This window comes from Rhinolophus sinicus, chromosome 16, assembly GCF_057876585.1.
Source record: "Rhinolophus sinicus isolate RSI-liver-muscle chromosome 16, RSI-T2T, whole genome shotgun sequence".
NCBI classification, from domain to species: domain Eukaryota; kingdom Metazoa; phylum Chordata; class Mammalia; order Chiroptera; family Rhinolophidae; genus Rhinolophus; species Rhinolophus sinicus.
Window position 1 is genome coordinate 133,312,344 of NC_142516.1, and position 21,300 is coordinate 133,333,643.

At 37.3% G+C, this 21,300-nt stretch overlaps 3 pseudogenes; 2 read left to right on the plus strand and 1 right to left on the minus strand.

Annotated features, from left to right (window-relative positions):
* Positions 1-210: 210 nt before the first annotated feature.
* Positions 211-11,013, minus strand: LOC109452811 (structural maintenance of chromosomes flexible hinge domain-containing protein 1 pseudogene; annotated as a pseudogene).
* A 5,687-nt stretch (positions 11,014-16,700) lies between these two features.
* LOC109452810 (serine/threonine-protein kinase PLK4-like) lies at positions 16,701-17,461 on the plus strand (annotated as a pseudogene).
* A 46-nt stretch (positions 17,462-17,507) lies between these two features.
* Positions 17,508-18,160, plus strand: LOC141566974 (serine/threonine-protein kinase PLK4 pseudogene; annotated as a pseudogene).
* The last annotated feature ends 3,140 nt before the right edge of the window (positions 18,161-21,300 follow it).

Sequence of the window (21,300 nt, forward strand, 5' to 3'; positions counted from 1 at the left end):
AGTTGTGGAGGGTGCCGTTCAGCTTCAAGTTGTTGTCCTTTCAGTCTTAGTTGCAGGGGGTGCAGCCCACCATCCCTTGCGGGAAATCGAACTGGCAACCTTGTGGTTGAGAGCCCACTGGCCCATGTGGGAATCGAACTGGCAGCCTTTGGAGTTAGGAACACGGAGCTCCAACCGCCTGAGCCACCGGCCCGGCCCAGTAAAGACTTCTTAAGGACACAGAAAGCTGAAATAGCAGCAGCCATCTTCCTTGTCATTATCTTTTATTTTAGTACAACTAAATATTTCTGCATTTGCTGGTGGTCGGTTCCCATTGTTAGAGAGCTTCCACATTTTCATGGAAATACATGCTGGACTAATATTTTTAATGATACTAATCTTCAGAAACAACAATAATCATAAAATCAGTGAAAGTACCCCCTGGTAAAAAGGAAGTATCTTTGTCATATTTAACATCCAGATGAATGGGTTTTTAGGTCCTTCTATGGTATTCTTGTTATAGATGGCTTTAACCTGAATAGTATGTTCTCCTCTAGGGGCCTGAACACCGAACACTCCCAAATTAGCCCTGCCGCTTTCATCTGTTTCATGCTGTTGGTTTGAAGGAGTGAGCTTTAAACTGGTAGCTTTTATTAGATTTATTTTAACCTGTGGTATGCGTGTTGGATTGCCGCACTAATCACAAAGTTGAACAATGAGAGGATTCTGTAATTCTCTTCCATTAATCACTGTAATGGACTCCTTTAATTCTGGCCAGTCTACCAGAAGTAGTTTAGCTGGTGGTCCAGAAATTAGCTGCACTCGAATAAAGTCAGAAAACTCACGCCAAGTAAAACAAAGATCCTTATTTCCAGGAGGACCTGGAATAAATTTGATGCCTCTTACACTCTGTGTATTTTCCTGAAAAGTAGTTTTCAACTGTGAGCTATCAAGTCCAGTTCCAGCAAGTCCCAAGGCAGATAAAGAACTTGATGAAAATGCTTGAATCTGATTTCCATACTGATCTGTAACTATTATAACTATTCCTCCTTGAAGCTCTTGGCCCATCTGTACTGCTCTTCCTCCTTTTAACTCACACTTTAGATGTTTAGGTTCATCAGTAAGGGGTCTTACTGTAAATGCACTTTCCAAAGACATCTTGAAATGAAACCTGGCAATAGCGCATATCTTTTACAGATGTTGGTACTTGTACATCAGGAAGCAGACCCTGTAGCAAGTGTTCTTTGTTAATTTCAGGAGTTCAATTAACTTTAATTTTCTCTGCTAAAGCTGATGTTACATGGATTTCTCTTTCTCCTTCATCATACATTTGAAAAATAATATTATGCACATAATATCGCCTGATATCCAATTAACCTCATCCTGATGTTTGATCTGGATTGCCTTTTGTCCTTCCACACTGAATATCTGTAATCTTGCAACATGGCTACTGGGAAGCAACTTAATAGTCTTCTCCACAGGTGCCACATCCTTACAGCTAGGTATTTCGATTTTAGCTTTAAGCGTCTGGTCTTTTTTAATATTCTGAACTTGAGTTGCAGATCCTGATAAAATACTCGTTCCAGAACTACTGCAATCCACAGTGTAGACTGGAAGGTTAGGAGCACCTGAAAACTTACAATGAACAATTAATTTTGGTTGTGCTATTATATTGTCTGATTCATCCAAAACTTCCACCTGAAATGGGAAACCTGTTCCATTTTCTATAACTAAAATTTCAGAATCAGGTTTCACTTTCAATCGATGAGGGGGACCTGGTAGTAATCTGATTTTCAAAATCTGTGAGTCTTCTTTTAAACCTGGCAGAATAACCTTCAGATTAAAATTCTTGCCTTGACAAGAATTTACAGGGCCCTGAGCTATAACACCTTGAATTACACAATTTGGTCCCTTGGTTATTTCTTCATATTGTAAAGATAAATCACTTCCTTCAAGAACTGGCTGAATATCATTTATTAGTTGACTAGTATGACCAAATTCATCCTGAAACTCCAGAGGGATATTGAATGAAACTCCAACACGAATAGGGGGATCCAGGAAACCAAATGAGAATTTCTCCGGCTTACCCTCTTTAGCAGAAAATTTAATTGCTTTAGATGGTAAAGGTCTTCCAGCATAAGTGTCCGCATTACTTTCATTCAATACAACTTGTAATTTCAATGTATAATTCCCCAACTTTTGAATATTTTCCATTTTTTTAAACCAGTAAGGCCATTTTCCTCCATGTTGACTAATACGTGAAATGATTTCTTTATTTCCACTTGAAGAGTGTAGTATAACTTTGAGCTCAATGAGGAGTTTCTGTGACCCTCCATGACTTGTTCCTGGAAGCTTTTGCATTGTCTCCCCCTTTTTGTTCAGTATTTCAATTCTTAATGCACCAATGGGGGTTGCAGCAGGCCAAATCTCATTTGGCAATAATTCATCTCCTTCAGGCCAAGTTACTGACAATCTATCAGGGAGCCTTGCCATTTCATCTTCTATGTATTTTTTTACAGCTTTTTCAGCAACTGTTCTATCCAGCTTTGCAATGGGCACAGTTTTTATTTCATCATACAGTGCTCGAGGTTCCATTGCAACTTGAACTTCTCCTCCTATAGCATATACTTCTCCATCATGATCACCATAAAGAAAAAAATTTTCTATGCTTCCATAAAAGAGAGGAAGTGTCTTGACTGTCTTGACCAGCTGTCCTGCTTTGCATACTTTTCCATCCCATTCTATTGCTGAGTATGTGGCCCGGGGCCCTGCTTTTTAGAAGGAAGATCAGAACGTGTAATTATTCCTTTAAAAATGTAAACTTTATCTGTCACACTTTTCATGACAGTCCTTCAGCCATAAAGCAAATTCTCTGTCAATTTTCATTCGCTGTTCCTGTCCATTTAAAATCCTTGTAAAAAGCGTGTTCTTATCTTTCAATTTTAGTTCAAGATCCATAAAAGTCAGTTTATTTGTGCTGACCTGGAATCTGTCATTAGTGAATAATGCCCCAATTCTATTGTAGCACTCAATTGGTGCAAGCCCTCTTTTCTTAGGGGGAGTACACCAGTCAAAGTCTTCAACAGATGTATATGGTATTAGTTGTCCATTCCAAAAACATTCAAAAATAGGCCTTTTCCCTCTTGCTTTCTCAAGTATAAAACAATCGTCATCATTGTCTTCATCTTTTTTTGATGGAAAGCATGGATCATCAGGGTAAGTTTCTCTATCATATAAGAAAGGGTGATATCGGATAATCCCTTCCACTACACCGTCTCCTTCAACATGAGTTTTGAACTCAAAACTATCAGTTGCTGTGTTTATATACAACGTCTGCATGTCATCTTGTATTTCCCTTAGGTTGACAATCTTAGGTGCCTTACCCTTTTCAAACACAGAAATTTCAATATCAGTGTTGCTGAAAGGTCCAACTTCTTTTGATGTACGTTTTTCATTTCCTTTTGGGCCATGAATATAGTAATGATAAATATGCGCTAACTGTCTTGTCCAAAGATGGAAATGATTTTTCAAGTATTGTATGTGTTCTGATTGTACTCCTGTGATAACCACAGCAGTAAAGCCATCTTTTTCCTTCTCCTCTGAGATAAGATAATGTAGAAATCTTTTACCATCATTTGTAATGTGAACAGAATCAGATGACTTTCTGTTCCTAATATATCCACTACATATTGACTCTTTATTTTTCTCCTTCTTCTCAAAATCTTCTTTAGAAAGCACAAGCTCATGAACGTCTTGGGAATCTGCAGGTTTGCTTATCATTCCAGCTGATTGTCCGACAAAGAAAACAGCCTGCTTGCCCCCAACACCAAAATAGGAAATATCACTATTTAAACTGCGTGGCACAGGTACTGGTGGAACAACACTGAATGGTCACTTTCAAAGTCACGTTGCCTTGAAATTTTTTTCCTTTTTTTAAATTTATTGGGGTGACAATAGTTAATAAAATTACATAGATTTCAGGTGTACAATTCTGTATTACATCATCTATAAATCCCATTGTGTGTTCACCACACAGAGTCAGTTCTCCTTCCATCACCATATATTTGATCCCCTTTACCCTCATCTACCACCCTCTCCCCGCTCACCCTCTGGTAGCCACTAAACTACTGTCTGTGTCTATGAGTTTTTGTTTCTCATTTGTTTATCTTATTCTTTTGTTGTTTTTGGTTTATATACCACATATCAGTGAAATCATATGGTTCTCTGCTTTTTCTGTCTGACTTATTTTGCTTAGCATTATACTCTCAAGATCCATCCATGTTGTCACAAATGTTCCTATATCATCTTCTCTTACCGTCGAATAGTATTCCATTGTGTATATATACCACAACTTCTTTATCCATTCATCTATCAAAGAACATTTTGGTTGTTTCCAATGTCTTGGCCACCGTAAACAAAGCTGCAATGAACACTGGAGCACACGTGTCTTTATGTATAAATGTTTTCAGATTTTTTTGGTAGATACCCAGGAGAGGGATTGTTGGGTCATATGGTAATTCTATTCGTAATTTTTTGAGGAATCCACACACTGCCTTCCATAATGTCTGCACCAGTCTGCATTCCCAACAACAGTGTATGAGGGTTCCTTTTTCTCCACAGCCTCTCCAACGCTTGTTAGTATTTGTCTTGTTGATGATAGCCATTCTGACTGGGGTGAGGTGATATCTCATTGTGGTTTTTATTTGCATTTCTCTGATGAATAGTGATGTTGAGCATTTTTTCATATGTCTATTTTCCATTTGTATGTCCTCTTTGGAGAAATGTCTCTTCAGGTCGTCTGCCCATTTTTCAATTGGGTTGTTTGTTTTTTCGTTGAGTTGCATGAGATCCTTGTATATTTTGGATATTAGCCCCTTATCGGAGGCACTGTTTGCAAAAATCTTCTCCCAATTGTTGGTTGCCTCTTCATTTTGTCGATGGTTTCTTTTGCCGTGCAGAAGCTTTTAAGTTTCATATAGTCCCATTTGTTTATTTTAGCTTTTACTTCCATTGCCTTTGGAGTCAAATTCATAAAATGCTCTTTGAACCCATGGTCCATAAGTTTAGTACCTAAGTTTTCTTCTATGCAGTTTATTGTGTCAGGTCTTATGCTTAAGTCTTTGATCCATTTTGAATTAATTTAGGTACATGGTGACAGATAGCAGTCCAGTTACATTCTTCTGCATGTGGCTATCCAATTCTCCCAGCACCATTTAGTGAAGAGGCTGTCTTTTCCCATTGCATGTTTTTTACTCCTTTGTCAAAAATTATCTGTCCATATTGATATGGTTTTATTTCTGGGTTCTCAATTCTATTCCATTGGTCTATGTGTCTGTTTTTCTGCCAATACCATGCTGTTTGATTATTGTAGCACTGTAGTACAAGCCAAAGTCAGGGAGTGTGATACCTCCAATACTGTTCTTTTTTCTTAAGATTGCTTTGGCTATTCGGGGTCTTTCGTGGTTCCAAACAAATCTGATGATTTTTTGTTCTATTTCCTTAAAAAATGCCGTTGGGATTTTGATGGGGATTGCATTAAATCTGTATATTGCTTTGGGTAATATGGCCATTTTAACTATGTTGATTCTTCCAATCCATGAGCACGGAATGTCTTTCCATTTCTTTGTGTCTTCTTCAATTTCTTTCAAAAATGTCTTATAGTTTTCAGCATATAGTTCCTTCACGTCCTTGGTTAAGTTTATTCCTAGGTATTTTATTCATTTTGCTGCAATTGCAAAATGAATTGTGTTTTGTATTTCTTTTTCCGAGATTTCATTGTTAGTATATAGGAATGCAATGGACTTTTGTACGTTGATTTTGTAGCCAGCAACTTTACTGTATTCATTGATTGTTTCTAATAGCTTTTTGGTGGAGTCTTTAGGGTTTTCTATATATAGCATGATGTCATCTGCAAAGAGTGATAATTTAACTTCTTCATTCCCAATTTGGATGCCTTTTCTTTCTTTCTCTTGCCTGATTGCTTTGGCAAGGACTTCCAACACTATGTTGAAAAGCAGATGTGCTAGGGGACAGCCCTGTCGTGTTCCTGAACGTAGAGCAAAGGACTTCATTTTTTCACCATTAATTATGAGATTAGCTGAGGGCTAGTCATATATGGCCTTTATTATGTTAAAGTATTTTCCTTCTATACCTATTTTGTTAAGTGTTTTAATCATAAATGGATGTTGTATCTTGTCAAATGCTTTTTCTGCATCAAGTGATATAATCATATGATTTTTGTCCTTTATTTTGTTTATGTGATGTATCACATTGATGGATTTGCGGATGTTGAACCATCCTTGTACCCCAGGGATGAACCCCACTTGGTCGTGATGAATAATCTTTTTAATGCATTGCTGGATTCGATTTGCTAGAATTTTGTTTAGGATTTTTGCATCTGTATTCATCAGAGATATTGGTCTGTAGTTCTCTTTTTTTGTGTTGTCCTTACCAGGTTTTGGTATCAGGGTAATGTTGGCCTCATAAAATGAGTTAGGGAGTACTGTCTCTTCTTCAATTTTTTGGAAGAGTTTGAGCAGGACTGGTATTAGATCCTCTTTGAAGGTTTGGTAGAATTCACTAGTGAAGTCATCTGGTCCCAGACTTTTGCTTTTGGGAAGGTTTTGGATGACTGATTCAATTTTGTTACTGGTAATCGGTCTGTTCAGACCTTCTAGCTCTTCATGGCCCAGCCTTGGAAGGCTATATGTTTCTAAGAACTTGTCCATTTCTTCTAGGTTATTGAATTTGGTGACATACAGTCCTTCATAGTATTCTTGGATGATCCTTTGTATTTCTGTGGTGTCTGTGATAACATCCCCATTTTCAGTTTTGATTTTGTTAATTAGTGTCTTCTCTCTGTTTATCTTAGTGAGTCTAGCCAAGAGTTTGTCAATTTTGTTAATCTTTTCAACGAACCAGCTCTTTGTCACATTCATTTTTTTCTATAGTCTTTTTGTTCTCTATTTCATTTAGTTCTGCTCTGATTTTTGTTATTTCCTTTCTTCTGCTGACCTTGGGTTTTACTTGTTCTTCTTTTTCTAGTTCTTTAAGGTGTAACATGAGGTTATTTATTTGGGATTTTCCTTGTTTCTTGAGATAGGCCTGTAATGAGATAAATTTTCCTCTTAAAACTGCTTTTGATGCATCCCCAAAATTTTGGTAGGATGTATTTTCATTGTCATTTGTTTCTATGTATCTTTTGATCTCTCCTCTAATTTCTTCTTTGACCCAGTCGTTCTTTAAAAGTATGTTGTTTAATCTCCATGTATTTGTGTTTTTTCCTGCTTTCTTTTTGCAGTTGATATCCAATTTCAAAGTCTTGTGATCAGAGAATATGCTTGGTATGATTTCAATCTTCTTAAATTTGCTGAGGCTGATTTTATGTCCCCACATATGGTCTATCCTTGAGAATGTTCCATGTATACTAGAACAGAATGTATAGTCTGATGTTTTAGGATGAAGTGCTCTATATATGTCAATTATGTCCATTTCATCTAATGTGTCATTTAGGGCTGATATTTCATGATTTATTTTCTGTTTGGAAGATCTATCCATAGCTGTCAATGATGTATTTAAGTCCCCTAGTATAATTGTGTTTTGGTCAATTTCTCCCTTTAGTTCTGTTAGTCGTTGCTTGGTATATTTTGGTGCTCCATGATTGGGGGCATAAATATTGATAACTGTTATGTCTTCTTGTTGTATAGTCCCCTTTACCATTATGAAATGTCCATCTTTGTCTCTTGTTACCTTTTTCACCCTGAAGTCTGTTTCCTCTGATATCAGTATAGCTACACCTGATTTTCTCTGGATACCATTTGTTTGGAGTGTCAATTTCCACCCTTTCACTTTGAGTCTGTGCTTGTCCTTGTAGCTGAGATGCGTCTCTTAGAGACAGCATATGGTTGGGTTTAGTTTTTTGATCCAATCTGCTACTCTGTTCCTTTTTATTGGTGAGTTCAGTCCATTTACATTTAGGGTGATTATTGATATATGAGGATTTCCTATCATTCCATCTTTGGTTTTCTGGTAAGGCTGTGTCTCCATTGTTTCTTTGCCATTTTGTTTTTGTCTATTATTTCTGTGTGGTGGTATTCTATGATGTTTCCCTCTGTTTCTTCTTTTATTACAGTATATATTTCAGTTCTGGATTTTTTTTTAGTTGTGACCCTTAAGTTTATGTAAAAGAAAGTTTGATATTTAGAGTATTCCATTTTCTTCATCATGCTTACTTTCTCCATTCCCATATTCCGGTTCAGGCCTTTACTCTCCCCCTTTTTATGTTTTGGTTGCCACAAATTGTCCCTGTTGATAGTGGTTGAACAGCCTCCTTTAGTATTTCTTGTAGTGAGGTCATATATTAGAAAATTCCCTCAGCTTCTGTATGTCTGGAAAGGTCCTTATTCCTCATTCATATATAAAGGATATCTTTGCTGGATATATTATTCTTGGCTCATAATTTCTCTCTTTCAGTAGTTTGAATATTTGATTCCACTCCCTCCTGGCTTGTAGAGTTTCTGCTGAAAAATCTGATGATAATCTAATGGGCTTTCCTTTGTAGGTTACCGTCTTCTTTTCCCTGGCTGCCTTGAGGATTCTTTCTTTGTCGTTGTTTTTAGACAGCTTCAATACAATGTGCCTTGGAGAAGACCTGTTGGGATTGAGGTAATTAGGTGTTCTATTTGCTTCTTGGATTCGAGGATCCAGTTCTTTCCACAAGTTTGGGAAGTTCTCATCGGCAATTTATTTGAATATATTCTCTGTTCCCTTCTCTGTTTCTTCTCCTTCTGGTATGCCCATTATTCTTATATTGTTCTTTCTGATGGAGTCAGAGAGTTCTTGTAGAGTTCTTTCATTTCTTTTAAGTCTCAAGTCTCTTTCTTCTTCCGTCCATATCATTTCCAAGTTTCTATCTTCAATATCACTGATTCTTTCCTCCATCTGGTCAACTCTACTACCTAAGCTGGCTATTTCATTCTTAATTTCTTCTATTGTGTTCTTAATCTCCAGAAATTCTATTTTGTTCTTTTTTAAAATTTCAATCTCTTTGGTAAAATGTTCATTTTGTTCTTTGATTGTGTTTCTGAGTTCATTAAACTGACTTTCTGTGTTTTCTTGCATCTCGTTGAGTTTTTTAAGAACTGCAATCTTGAATTCTCTGTCATTTAAGTCACATATTTCCATATCTTTAAGTTCTTTTTCTGGAGACTTTTCACTTTCTTTCTGAGCTGTCTTGTTGCCTTGGTTATTCATGGCAATTACTGATTTATTATTTCTCTTCCTAGACATCTACAGGAGTGGCTTCTGCAACAGGTTGATAGGAAGAGGTCTTTCTTTTGTTTTCCAGTACTTGTTGGTAGAATGTTTTATTTTCTCTCCTACTGCAGCATTTTTTTTTCTCTCTCACACTGTAGTGCTATGTTTTCTCTGCACTATTCCAGCTTCTCACATAATGGGGGGATTCCCTGGGAGATGGGTTTCTCCTCTGTTAACAGTTCACCTGGGTATGCGGAGAGCTTTTGAAGTTCCAATGCTCTTCTTGCACCAGATTCAGAGCCCATTGGTTTCAGCAGTTCTGTTTACTCCTGCAGGGTTCCGCCCAGATAGGTGGGGACAGGGGTGGGGTGAGTTGTGAGAGGTGGCCGAGAGCAATGCTGGGGCCAACCACCACAGCCAATCCTGTTTCCACATCTCTCTCCCCTTTGCTGGAACTAGTTTGGCTGCAAATCTGTGTCTGTGGCCCACAGTTCTCAGAACAGCAAATATTCTGTTCTTTTAATCTGACACTGCTACTGTTCCACTTCTAGCACCAGGCAGGTGAGGGCAGGGCGAGCTCATGGAGGGTAGAGAGGGGGCAGCTAGTCTCAGTGCCTAAGGCTTCCATTCTCTGCTTGGCAGTGAGGGCTTAAACCACTGTTTTCAGTCTTCTTCTCTCAGTCTTTTCTCCGAGGTCTCTGCCCTGAGCGTTGGGTTCAGCCGTGTTATATGCTGTCCCCTCAGCCCTGTGGGCCATAAGCAGAGCCCTAGCAGTCCGAGTTCTTCCCTCTCCTGCAGGTGCGGTAGTTGCGGGATGCAGCGAGCTTGAAGCCCTGAGCTAGGTTTGTGTCCTGCGCATGCTTAGCTCCATCTCCGCACTTCTCCCTTTCCTCCTCCCCCTCCCCTCCCCCACGTGATTCTCCCACCTTTAGGTGAATTCAGTAGTGGACCTCTTCGTCTTGCCTGTCTGATGTGCAGGAAGTCCTTTGTGGAGTTAGAGTTGTTCGATCAGTTGTAAATTCCAGGGGGGATTTACAGAGGCTCACCTCACGCTGCCATTTTGATGACACCTTATAAATTTTGACAACCTATACACGGCCCAGTTGTTAAGGTGTTTAGAGGTCATTCCTCTTCCATTATCTATCACTGCAATGGCAGGTTTTCCTTGTGTTTCATCAAAATGCAATTTGATCTGTATTCTTCTAATTCCAGTGTTACAAGAAGTAGCAGACAATGAATTGTCAATTAATTCTGCAAGAGCAAATGGCAAAGGATTTTTGTCCTTCACTTTCATAATATTCATACATGACACTTTTAACTAGTGTATCATAGTGAGGTAGGAATTCAATTCATTCTTTTGTAGCTGTTAATAATAACTGATCCACTGACTGTAGCAGGTATAGAGTAACTCCATCTGTAACAGTTTCATCAAATTTATCACAGGTAATTTCTTTCCTACTTGTTGTTGTAATAACAAATTTCTTTTCAGGTGACATGCCAAGCGTCTGACACACAGAAGCACGGAATCCCGCATAGTCCCAGCACTCTCCGACCCGCACGACCCGGTCGCCGAGCTCCGACTCCTTCTTGCGCCGGTCAGCCGTCGCCTCTGCCGCCCTCTCCAGTCCCCACCGAGGGCCCGCCGCCGCCCACCGCTGCCATACTGGGGGAAAGGAGAAAAAACAGCACCGCCAGTGCCCACCGCTGCTGTGCTCAGGGCCCAAGTGCTGCCCCACGCTGTGCCTTCAGTTCCAGTCCCCCGGCCGCGGGAGGCCTCAACCCTGGCGCGCTGCGGGGGTCGTGGCCGAGCAGCAACAAGCGCAAGGATCACCCGGGAACCGATTCAAACCCCTACACCACATCACTTCCGCGGCCCACAGCTCCCAGGGAGGAGTGGGCAAGCGGTGCGCTCCTCTTAGCGCTCAGACCCGCGCCCGCTGCGGTCCACGCACGTCTAGCTGCGTGACCTGAGACCAGGGCTGCCGCCCTGGACTGAGACGCGGGAGGAAGAGCATGAGTTCAGTTTTTAAGAGATGACCAGAAAGATCACCGTGTCTTAGAGGTTGATGCGGTTCAGAAAGCACTAAACTGAAAGTCAGGAAGCCAAGACATGGGTTCCATGTTGGACATCTATCAGCTTTGTGACCTTAGGCAATTACTTTGTATTTCTGTAAAATGAACATAATAATCGCCCTGCCTCATTCACAAGGTAACTGTGAGAACTGAATGAAGCGTCATGCAAATGTGTTAGAAAACTATACAGTACTACTAGGACATAAATAATACATCGCTAAGGATCATTTATTGGCTTCAAGCCAAGGTTTTTTTCCTGTCCTGTCTGCTACGCTGATCACTCTGGCTCCACAGCTACCATCACAGGGCTATACATCAGGAGTTTCTCCTCCAGAGTTAATTCTGCCTAATTAGTATTGAATCACCTTGAGATGCAGAGCATCTTCGGTTTTCTTAGCACTGCCGTGCATCATATCTTCTTCATTAGATCATCACATCTATCTCACCTTGGAGGTAGAAGGAGGGGGAAGCAAGGGGCATTGTCCCTGAACTGCACTGTCTTTATGTACGTGATGCACAGACTGAAACCCGGCTTCAAGTTCTCCACAGTGTGACACTTATTCCTCAGAGTCTGTTCTCTTCTATCTGTCCGAAGAATGGAGACCAAGATTCCTGATTTTCCTCTAACTCATCTCTGGACTGGGAGAGGTACAACAAAATAATGGATATGTTTCTAAAGAAGTCCTGCTATTCCTTCATCACATGTCATGTGGTCTCTGCTCTTCACAGTGAGTGCTCCTCTGTGGGGAGAAGGGTTGCCAGGGGATGAAAGTAATCTCCTCCCATAAGAGAAGGTTTTAGCTAGACATAATGAATTCTTTAAACATGGATCCTATTTGAATAGAATTAATGATAATTAATTTCATCCCTGTGTGTGTCCTAGTAAAATCACAAGTTTGTAGTGGTATATTCTTCCACATGTTGTTTTCCACAAAGTGAGGAGAATTAATCTGAAAATTCTGACAATTAAATTCACAAACTTGTTGCAGCGATGTTGCTAACTCCTTTTGATATCAGAAGGATTATTCTTTATGAATTTGCACCAACTGGACAAACAGTTAACCAAGTTTACTATTTGGAAGTGCTGAAAAGGCTGCATGAAAAAGTTAGACAACCTGAACTTTTCACCAACAATTCATGGCTCTTACATCACGACAATGCACCAGCTCACACAGCACTGTCTGTGAGGGAGTTTTAGCCAGTAAACAAGTAACTGTATTGGAACACCCTCCCTACTCACCTGATCTGGCCTCCAATGACTTATTTCTTTATCTGAAGATAAAGGAAATATTGAAAGGGAGACACTTAGATGACATGCAGAACATCAAGGGTAATATGACGACAGCTCTGATGGTCATTCCAGAAAAAGAGTTCCAAAATTGCTTTGAACGGTGGACTAGGTGCTGGTGTTGGTGCATAGCTTCCCAAGGGGAGTACTTCAAAGGTGACCATAGTGATATTCAGCAATGAGGTATGTAGCATTTTTTCTAGGATGAGTTCATGAACTTAACTGTCCTTTGCATACAAGAAATTCAGAAAAATAATTATTCTTCATCTCCTTTTTTCTATAATTAAATGTTATACAATAAATAATTGAAGTTTCTAATGCGTAATTTGCCTCCTATTTTTCCTTACTCTAATGTATTAAATGTAATATTACATGGTGCAGAGAAAATATTTTTCAGTTCGTATGGCACTGAACTCCTCATACCCTATCTAAGAGCTAGTGCAGAAAGTTATGCAGTTAATTGGTCATCCATGAGCTAAAGTAGGAATTTAGTCATTTCCATCAAATTGTTTTATATGACAATAAACAATTGAAAAGCTGGAAGTTCACAGAGGCTAAAAATTTGGCATATAAACAGTCTCTTGATTGTCTGTAAAGTTCTTGTCAACTCTGAGACACAAAGGCTCATACAATGCAGAACTTCCCCTCTAGAACCTCTAGCAATTTATCAAACTCTTGTTTAGATCTTTCTCTACTGATAACTGCTCTAACTGATCTTTATACATTAACTCATTTTTTCTTCAGAGCAACTCTATGTAGTAAGTAGTATTATCCTCCCCATTTTACAGACAAGGAAACTGAGATGCAAAGAGGTTAAGATATTTGTTCAAAAAACACAGGAGGCAAAGCCAGTGTGTAAACTCAAATACTCTGGCTCCAAAGATTGAGCTCTTAATCACCATAAGAAGAAATATACCCAGCTTCTGTGGGAATACTTCTAGAGAAGAGGAACTCATTAACACACAGACAGCTTGACTCATTTTCACATAGATACTCTTCTAGTCACTTGGGATTTAGAAATTAATAAAACACATTCACTACTCCTAATCAGCTTATAGTCTAACACACAAAACATCATATTGTATTTCCATTGGTTTATTACTTTTCTAATTGTTAGACTAAGAAGAAAAATAATATTACTAGACTGACTGGGAGGGATCACTTTGTAAATTATATAAATATCTAGTCATTATGCTGTACACTGGAAACTAATATTGAATGTAAACTGCAATTAAAAAAAATAAAATAAATAACGTGTGATCTTTATAGAGGCACAGAATAGGAGATTTATTCTACTTAAAAGAATGGTGGAAAGTTTCTTACAGGAGGTTACAGTTGATGCTTACCTTTAAAGTTTAATTAATTGCTACAGTTTAATTGCAAAATGTCTCCTGGATTTCCAGCATAAAATAAACAAGCAAACATGTTACTTTGCTTGTCAACCCAGGCTTATACAATACATGAAGTAAATATAAACAATATGAATTCTGCAAATGAACATCAGACTTATCTAACATATGGAACCTTCTCATAGAGCAACTTTTCAATATATAAATAATATGGCTAATAACTAATTAATATTTATATGTACTTCTTACTATTCTAAATGTTTCACATATATCAATTCACTTAATTTTTCCAATGCACCTGAGATGAGTACTAGTTAATTTTAAGGAAATTGAGACCTGATGGAGTTCAGTAGCTTTCAAAAGCCACAGTGCTAGTCTACGTATGGCAAAGTAAAAGACTAAACCCAAGCAATCCGTCTCTAGAACACTTGTATCTCAAACCACTACACAGTACAAGCTCTGCTGAAGGAAAATTTTTCCTCACGAGTGAACCTCCTCCTTTTTACCTTAACAATCAAAGTATTCAATACTCGATTACAAAGTTGAGCATTTTTTCATGTATCTGTTGGCCATTTGTATGTCTTCTTGGGAGAAGTGTTTGTTCAGGTCCTCTGCCCATTTCTTAATTGGAGTGTTCATTTTTGTTGTTGAGTTGTGTGAGTTCTCGGTGTATTTTGGATATTAGCCCCTTAATGGAGGTGTTGTTTATATCTTCTCCCATTTGGTTGGTTGCCTTCCTGTTTTGTTGATGATTTATTTTGCTGTGCAGAAGCTTTTTAGTTTGACATAGTTCCATTAATTTATTTTTGCTTTTACTTCCCTTGACTTTGAGGTCAAATTCATAAAATCCTCTTTAAACCCAAGGTCCATAAGTTTAGTATACATGGTTTCATCTATGCAGTTTATTTTCTTAGGTCTTATGTTTAGGTCTGTGATCCATTTTGAGTTTGTTTTGGTGTACGAAGACAGATAGCAGTCTAGTTTTATGGAGAAAAGAAATCCTCTTCAATAAATGGTGCTGAGAAAATTGGAAAACCACATGCCCATATTTATGTGGGTTTATTTCTGGGTTCTCAATTCTATTCCATTGGTCTGTGTGTCTGTTCTTCTGCCAATACCATGCTGTTTTGATTATCGTTGCTCTGTAGTACAAGCTGAAGTCAGAGAGTGTGATACCTCCGGTCTTGTTCTTTTTTCTCAGGATCGCTTTTGGTATTCAGGTCTTTTGTGATTCCATACAAATCTGATGATTTTTTTGTTTTATTTCTTTTTAAAATGCCATTGAGATTTTGATGGGGATTGCATTAAATCTGTGTATTGCTTTGGGTAATATGGCCATTTTAACTTTGTTAATTCTTCCAATCCATGAACATGGAAAATCTTTCTATTTCTTTGTGTCTCCTTCAATTTCTTTTAATAATGTCTTGTACTTTTCAGTGTATAGGTCCTTCACATCGTTTGTTAAGTTTATTCTTAGGTAGGTATTTTATTCTTTTTGTTGTAGTTGTAAAAGGGATTGTTTTCATTTCTTTTTCATTGTTAGCTGATAGGAACACAATGGATTTTTGTACATTGATTTTGTATCCTGCAACTGTATTTGTTTATTGTTTGTAATAGTTTTTTGGTGAAGTTTTAGGGTTTTCTATACAAAAAAATGTCATTTTCAAAAAGTGACAATTTGACATTTTCCTTCCTAATTTGGATGCCTTTTATTTCTTTCTCTTCCTTGATTGCTCTGGCTAAGACTTCCAACACTATGTTGAATAACAGTGGTGAGAAGGGGTCTTCTTGTCTTGTTTCTTACATTAGAAGACAGCTTTCAGTTTTCACCATCGAGAATGATATTAGTTAAGGGTTTGGCATATGTGGTTTTTATTATGTTGAGGTACTTTCCTTCTATATCCATTTTATTAAGTTTTTAATGATAAATGGAGGTTGTATCTTGTCAAATGCTTTTTCTGCATCTATTGATATGATCATATGATTTTTATCCTTTATGCTGTTTATGTGGTGTACCTCAATAGATGATTGGATAAAGAAGATGTGAATATTTCACGTATAATGAAATATTACTCAGTCATAAGAAAAGATGAAATACTGCCATTTGCATCAACATGGATGGGTCTTGAGATTATTATACTAAGCAAAATAAGTCCGACAGAAAAAGCTGAGAACCACATGATTTCACTCATATGTGGAATATAAAACTGAAAGCTACAAATGAACAAGACAAAATAATAAAAAACTGATAGACACAGACAACAATTTAGTGGTTACCAGAGGCTAAGTGGGCAAGAGGGTGGTAGAAGAAGGTAAAGGGAGTCAAATATATGGTGATGGAAGGAGAATTGACTTTGGGTGATGAATACACAATAAAATATATAGATGATGTATTCTAGAACTGTACACTTGAAACCTATATAATTTTACTAACCAATGTCACCCCAATAAATATAATAAAATTTTAAAAATGTAAAGTAAAAATAATACTTGATTACATGCATTTCCAAGTCATGAATGGCTTTTTATTATGTTCTTGTAATAAGAAAGCAGTGGATGTGGGGTGGTAATAAGACCTGTATTTGTTCCCATTACTACTATGTGGGGCAACCAGCCCAAGCATTTCAAAATGTTTCTGACTTGGAAGATGACTTGGAGACCTATTACTGGCTGTGCTTTTGCCATACCACCTGCAGCCATGGGAGCTGAAACTAATGGGAGCGGAACCTGATAGGAACAGAGCTGGTACCTAAAATATGGTGATCAGTATGGGAGAGAAGATGGGCAATTTGAAGGTTGGAAATTTGCTCAGTAAACAATAATTTGCTGGTGTCTACAGAGCTGAGTCTACTCACACTGGTTTAGAAGTTGCAGTCAAAATAAGAGATAAGAATGTTGGAATGGTACAGGGTGTCTAACATGAGATGAAAATACATTTCCCATTGGAATATCCTTCTACTTTGGAACTTTATAACTATTTTGAAGATAGCAATTATGCATGCCTAGTATTAGAAATGTATTAGGTTGGTGCAAAAGTAATTGCAGTTTAAAAGATTAAAAATATTGCAAAAACCACAGTTACGTTTGCAACAACCTAATACCATAATAGAAAAAGGAACAAGTATCTAAAGAACAGAATGAAAGCCTTCTCAATAAACAAAGCTAAGACTTCATGCACCAGATCATCACAAAAATGTTGTATCGTTGTTTTCATGATACAAGCGCACTAGCAACTCACTTCTTACTTGTATATAATGTGAACTTCAAGATTGCCAGTTTTGAGCTAGCAACGCAATTGAAAATGCTACATAAGAAAGCATTATACATTATGTGGAACTCTTAATTACATATCCCCCAGAAAGTGCACGTGGACTTGGATAGTATTTGGTCTATGAGCTCTACGCTTTATACATTACATATTGGGAGGTCACCTTTGGACATTGGCACAGTCAAAAACACATTTAATAAAATGGTATTGGCAGATTATGAAACGCTAACCTTTGTTTTTTCTGAATAAAGGAGATGTGGAGCCAGCACAGGGCTATCAGAAATGCATAGTGTGAACCATTACTTCTTCTTTACCTGTTCACAGGTTAAAATCAATCAGACTGAAAACCAAAAGGGCAGCGGTGAACAAATTTTATTCAGAGAACGTTTGTGCAAAGCATCTAAAGGAGTTGTTTATATATCTAGTGATGAATATATGATTACTATTTATTGTCCAAATGATTATTATCTCTTGTTTACAGAATGTGGTGAGCTCCTGGCAACATCAGTAGGTTCAGACTTGACAATTTACAAGACAAATACCGGAGGAAATAGATTTGTTCAGCTTGTAAGATCTAAGTCTCTAAAAACACATCTATTTTTACAAGACATGGTAAATGTGTTTTGATGAAAAATTACCCTAGTGTTGATTTTGAGGTTTGATTTTATGATGGGGCAAAAATATCCAAAAGATTTAAGTCATGGCTGAAAAACTGAGAAATCTTACTCCTTGATAAGAGAAAGTAAAGTTCATAGCTTGAAAGAGGGCACAAAAATATATGTGGTCCATGCTGACAAGAGTCATTGCATTTGTTTAGCACTAGAATCCATAATTTGAAGAGAGAAAAATAAAACTATGTCTGCACAGAAACCTGTGTTGGATGTTTATTGCAACTCTATTCATGATTGCCAAAACTGGAAACCAACTAAGATGCCCTTCAGTAGGTGAATGGATAAACTTAGGTACATCTTGACAATAGAATATTACTTAGTGCTAAAAAGAAATGAGCAATCACGCATAAAGAGACCATGGAGACACCTAGTGTGCATATTACTAAGTGAAAGAAGTCAATCTGAAAAGGCTACATACTGTATGATTTCAACTATATGACATTTTGGAAAAGGTAAAACCAGAGAGACAGTAAAAGGATCAGTGATTGCCAGGAGTTAGGCGGCAGGGAGAGATGAATAGGTGAAACACAGATGATTTCCCCCCACTTCTGTTAAGAAACAGCACCATATTTTAGGAGGGTTCTGCACCTCCCTCATTGCAAATTGTCCCGTGACATTTACTTTTTTTGTAGTTATAGCCATTTTTATTTTTTAAATAAATTTGTATTAAATGTATTGGGGTGACATTGGTTAGTAAAATTATATAGGTTTCAGGTGTATAATTCTATAATACAGCACCTATATATTGTGTGTTCAGTCCTCAGAATCAGTTCTCTTTCAATCACCATATATTTAACCCCCTTTGCCCTCTTCTGCCACCGCCCACCCCCCTTACTTTCTGGTAATCACTAAACCGTTGACTGTGTCTAGGAGTTTTTGTTCGTTTGTCTTGTTTGTTTGTTTGTTGCTTTCAGTTTTATTTATTTATTCTTATTAGTTTCAGGTGTACAAAACAATGTAATAGTTACATATTTACACCCCTCAGAAAGTGATATCCTCCTCCCCTAATCTACTACCCCTCTGATATCGTATATAGCTGTTACAATTCCATTGACTCTATTCCCTATGCTGTACTCCACATCCCATGACTATATATATATGTTAAATTACAGCTGACATTCAACATTATTCAGCTTCTACTTCAGGTGTACAGTGCAGTGGTCAGGCATCTACACTGTCCATAACGTGGTTTCCCTAATAAGACAAGTGCCCATCTGACACCCTACACAATCTTTACAACATTATTGACTATATTGCCCAAACTCTCTTTCATATCCCCATGGCAATATTGTGACTACCAATTTGTACTGTCTAATCCCCTCACCTTCTCCCCCATCCTTACCCCCTCTCATCAAGCAATCATCAGTTTTTCTCTATATCTCTAAGACTATTTCTGTTTAGTTTGTCCATTTAGTCTGTGCTTTAGATTCCACATACAAGTGAGATCATATGATATTTGTCTTTCTCTGTCTGACTTATTTCACTTAGCATAATATTCTGTAGGCCCATTCATATTGTTGCAAGAGGTAAGATTTCATTCTTCTTTATAGCTGAGTAATACTCCACTGTATAAATGAATCACTGTTTCTTAACCTAGTTGTCTACCAATGGGCATTTCGGTTGTTTCCCCATCTAGGCTATTGTGAATAGCACTGCAATAAACATGGGTGTGCACGTATTTTTTTGAATTAGCGTTTTGGAATTCACTAATTCAAGAGAAATGTTGCTTTCAGTTTTATGTACCACATATGAGTGAAGTCATATGGTTCTTGACTTTTTCTGTCGGACTTATTTCACATAGCATGATAATCTCAAGATCCATCCATGTTGTCGCAGATGGCAGTATTTCATCTTTTCTTATGGCCAAGTAATATTCCACTGTATATATATATGTACCACATCTGTATCCAATCATCTATCGAAGGGCAGTGAAACTGTTCTGTATGACAGTTTAAGGGTGGGTACATGTCATTATACATTTTTCAAAACCCATAGACTGTATAACACCTGGAGTAAACTCTAATATAAATTAGGGACTTAGGATGATAATGATATGTCCATGTAGGTTCATTGATTGTAACAAGTGCACCACTCTGGCGTGGGAAGCTATGCTTGTATGGGGCAGGAGATTTATGGAAACTCTCTGTACTTTCTGCTCAATTTTGATGTGAACTTAAAACTGTTTCAAAAAATAGTCTATTAAAAATAAAACTGCTATGTGACCTTAGATAATTCAATTAACCTCTCTTGTGTGTTTTTGCACATCTAAAATGATCAAAAATAAATAGATGATACTGAAGGTGATTTCCAACTCTATGATTCAATCACATATATGATATGCAAATTTATCCATAAAAATCAATTCATAGGCTAAGTTAATCTAATGGAAATTATAAACAATAAGTCAACATGTGTTTAAAAGTAGAATAGTTTTACATTAGTTTCATATCATATTACATCATTTGCTGTAATATTATTTTATATATTTATATATTTTAAAAGCTTACAAAGTGTTTTCACTCAATGGCATTGTTTCCAATCTATTACCGTGTTAAAAAGTCAAAACAGGAACTATTTTTCTTATTTTGTGGTGATTTTCAAAAGTATCGGAAGCAGGGTGAACACACAATGTGATATGTAAATGATGTATTACAGAATTGTACTCTTGAAACCTATTTAATTTTGCTAACCATTGTCACCCCAATAAATTTTAATAAAAAAATTAAGAAAACAAAAAGAAGTAGGCAATACCAGAATAACCTGTCTTTTGAAGACAGTGTCTTTTAAAGAATATACGTACAAAACCTTTCAATTCTCCATCAATAGTCAAAGCCTCATGGAAGAGCTCCAATGATCATGCTGATACAACTCCTTTCCACCTATCCATTTCTATTTGAGAACCACTATTTTAGGTCCTTGTGCAAACCCAACTGAGGGAGTACCTTGTAGGGAATTCTTTCTCAATTCTGTTCCCTTAGATTTATTTTACTCTTTTAGTATAGTTTATTTTGCTCTTATGTAGTGATTATGAGTGTGTGTGTGTGTGTATTATTTTACTTCCTAATTTGTTAGTTCCCTATTTCATTTTTACATCATAGCACTTAACAATGTATTTAAAATATTGGCTATTAAAAGCATATATGAATACCATGTTGACTCAGAATGTTGTTTCATTAATGGGGTTAGACCTAATCCAATAAGCGTCAGAATATCAACCCTAATTACCCATTTGTTCAGTAACCATTAATAGGCATACATATTATGCAAGTTCCTTAGTTAGATAATAGAGTTAAAAAGACTAAAGGCACCAACCCTACTTTCAAGGAGCTCACTAGTAAGCAATTAGACAAATGAATTACTTCAACACAATAGAATAAGGGCTATATAAACATAAACGGAGTATAGGAATAAAGAGCA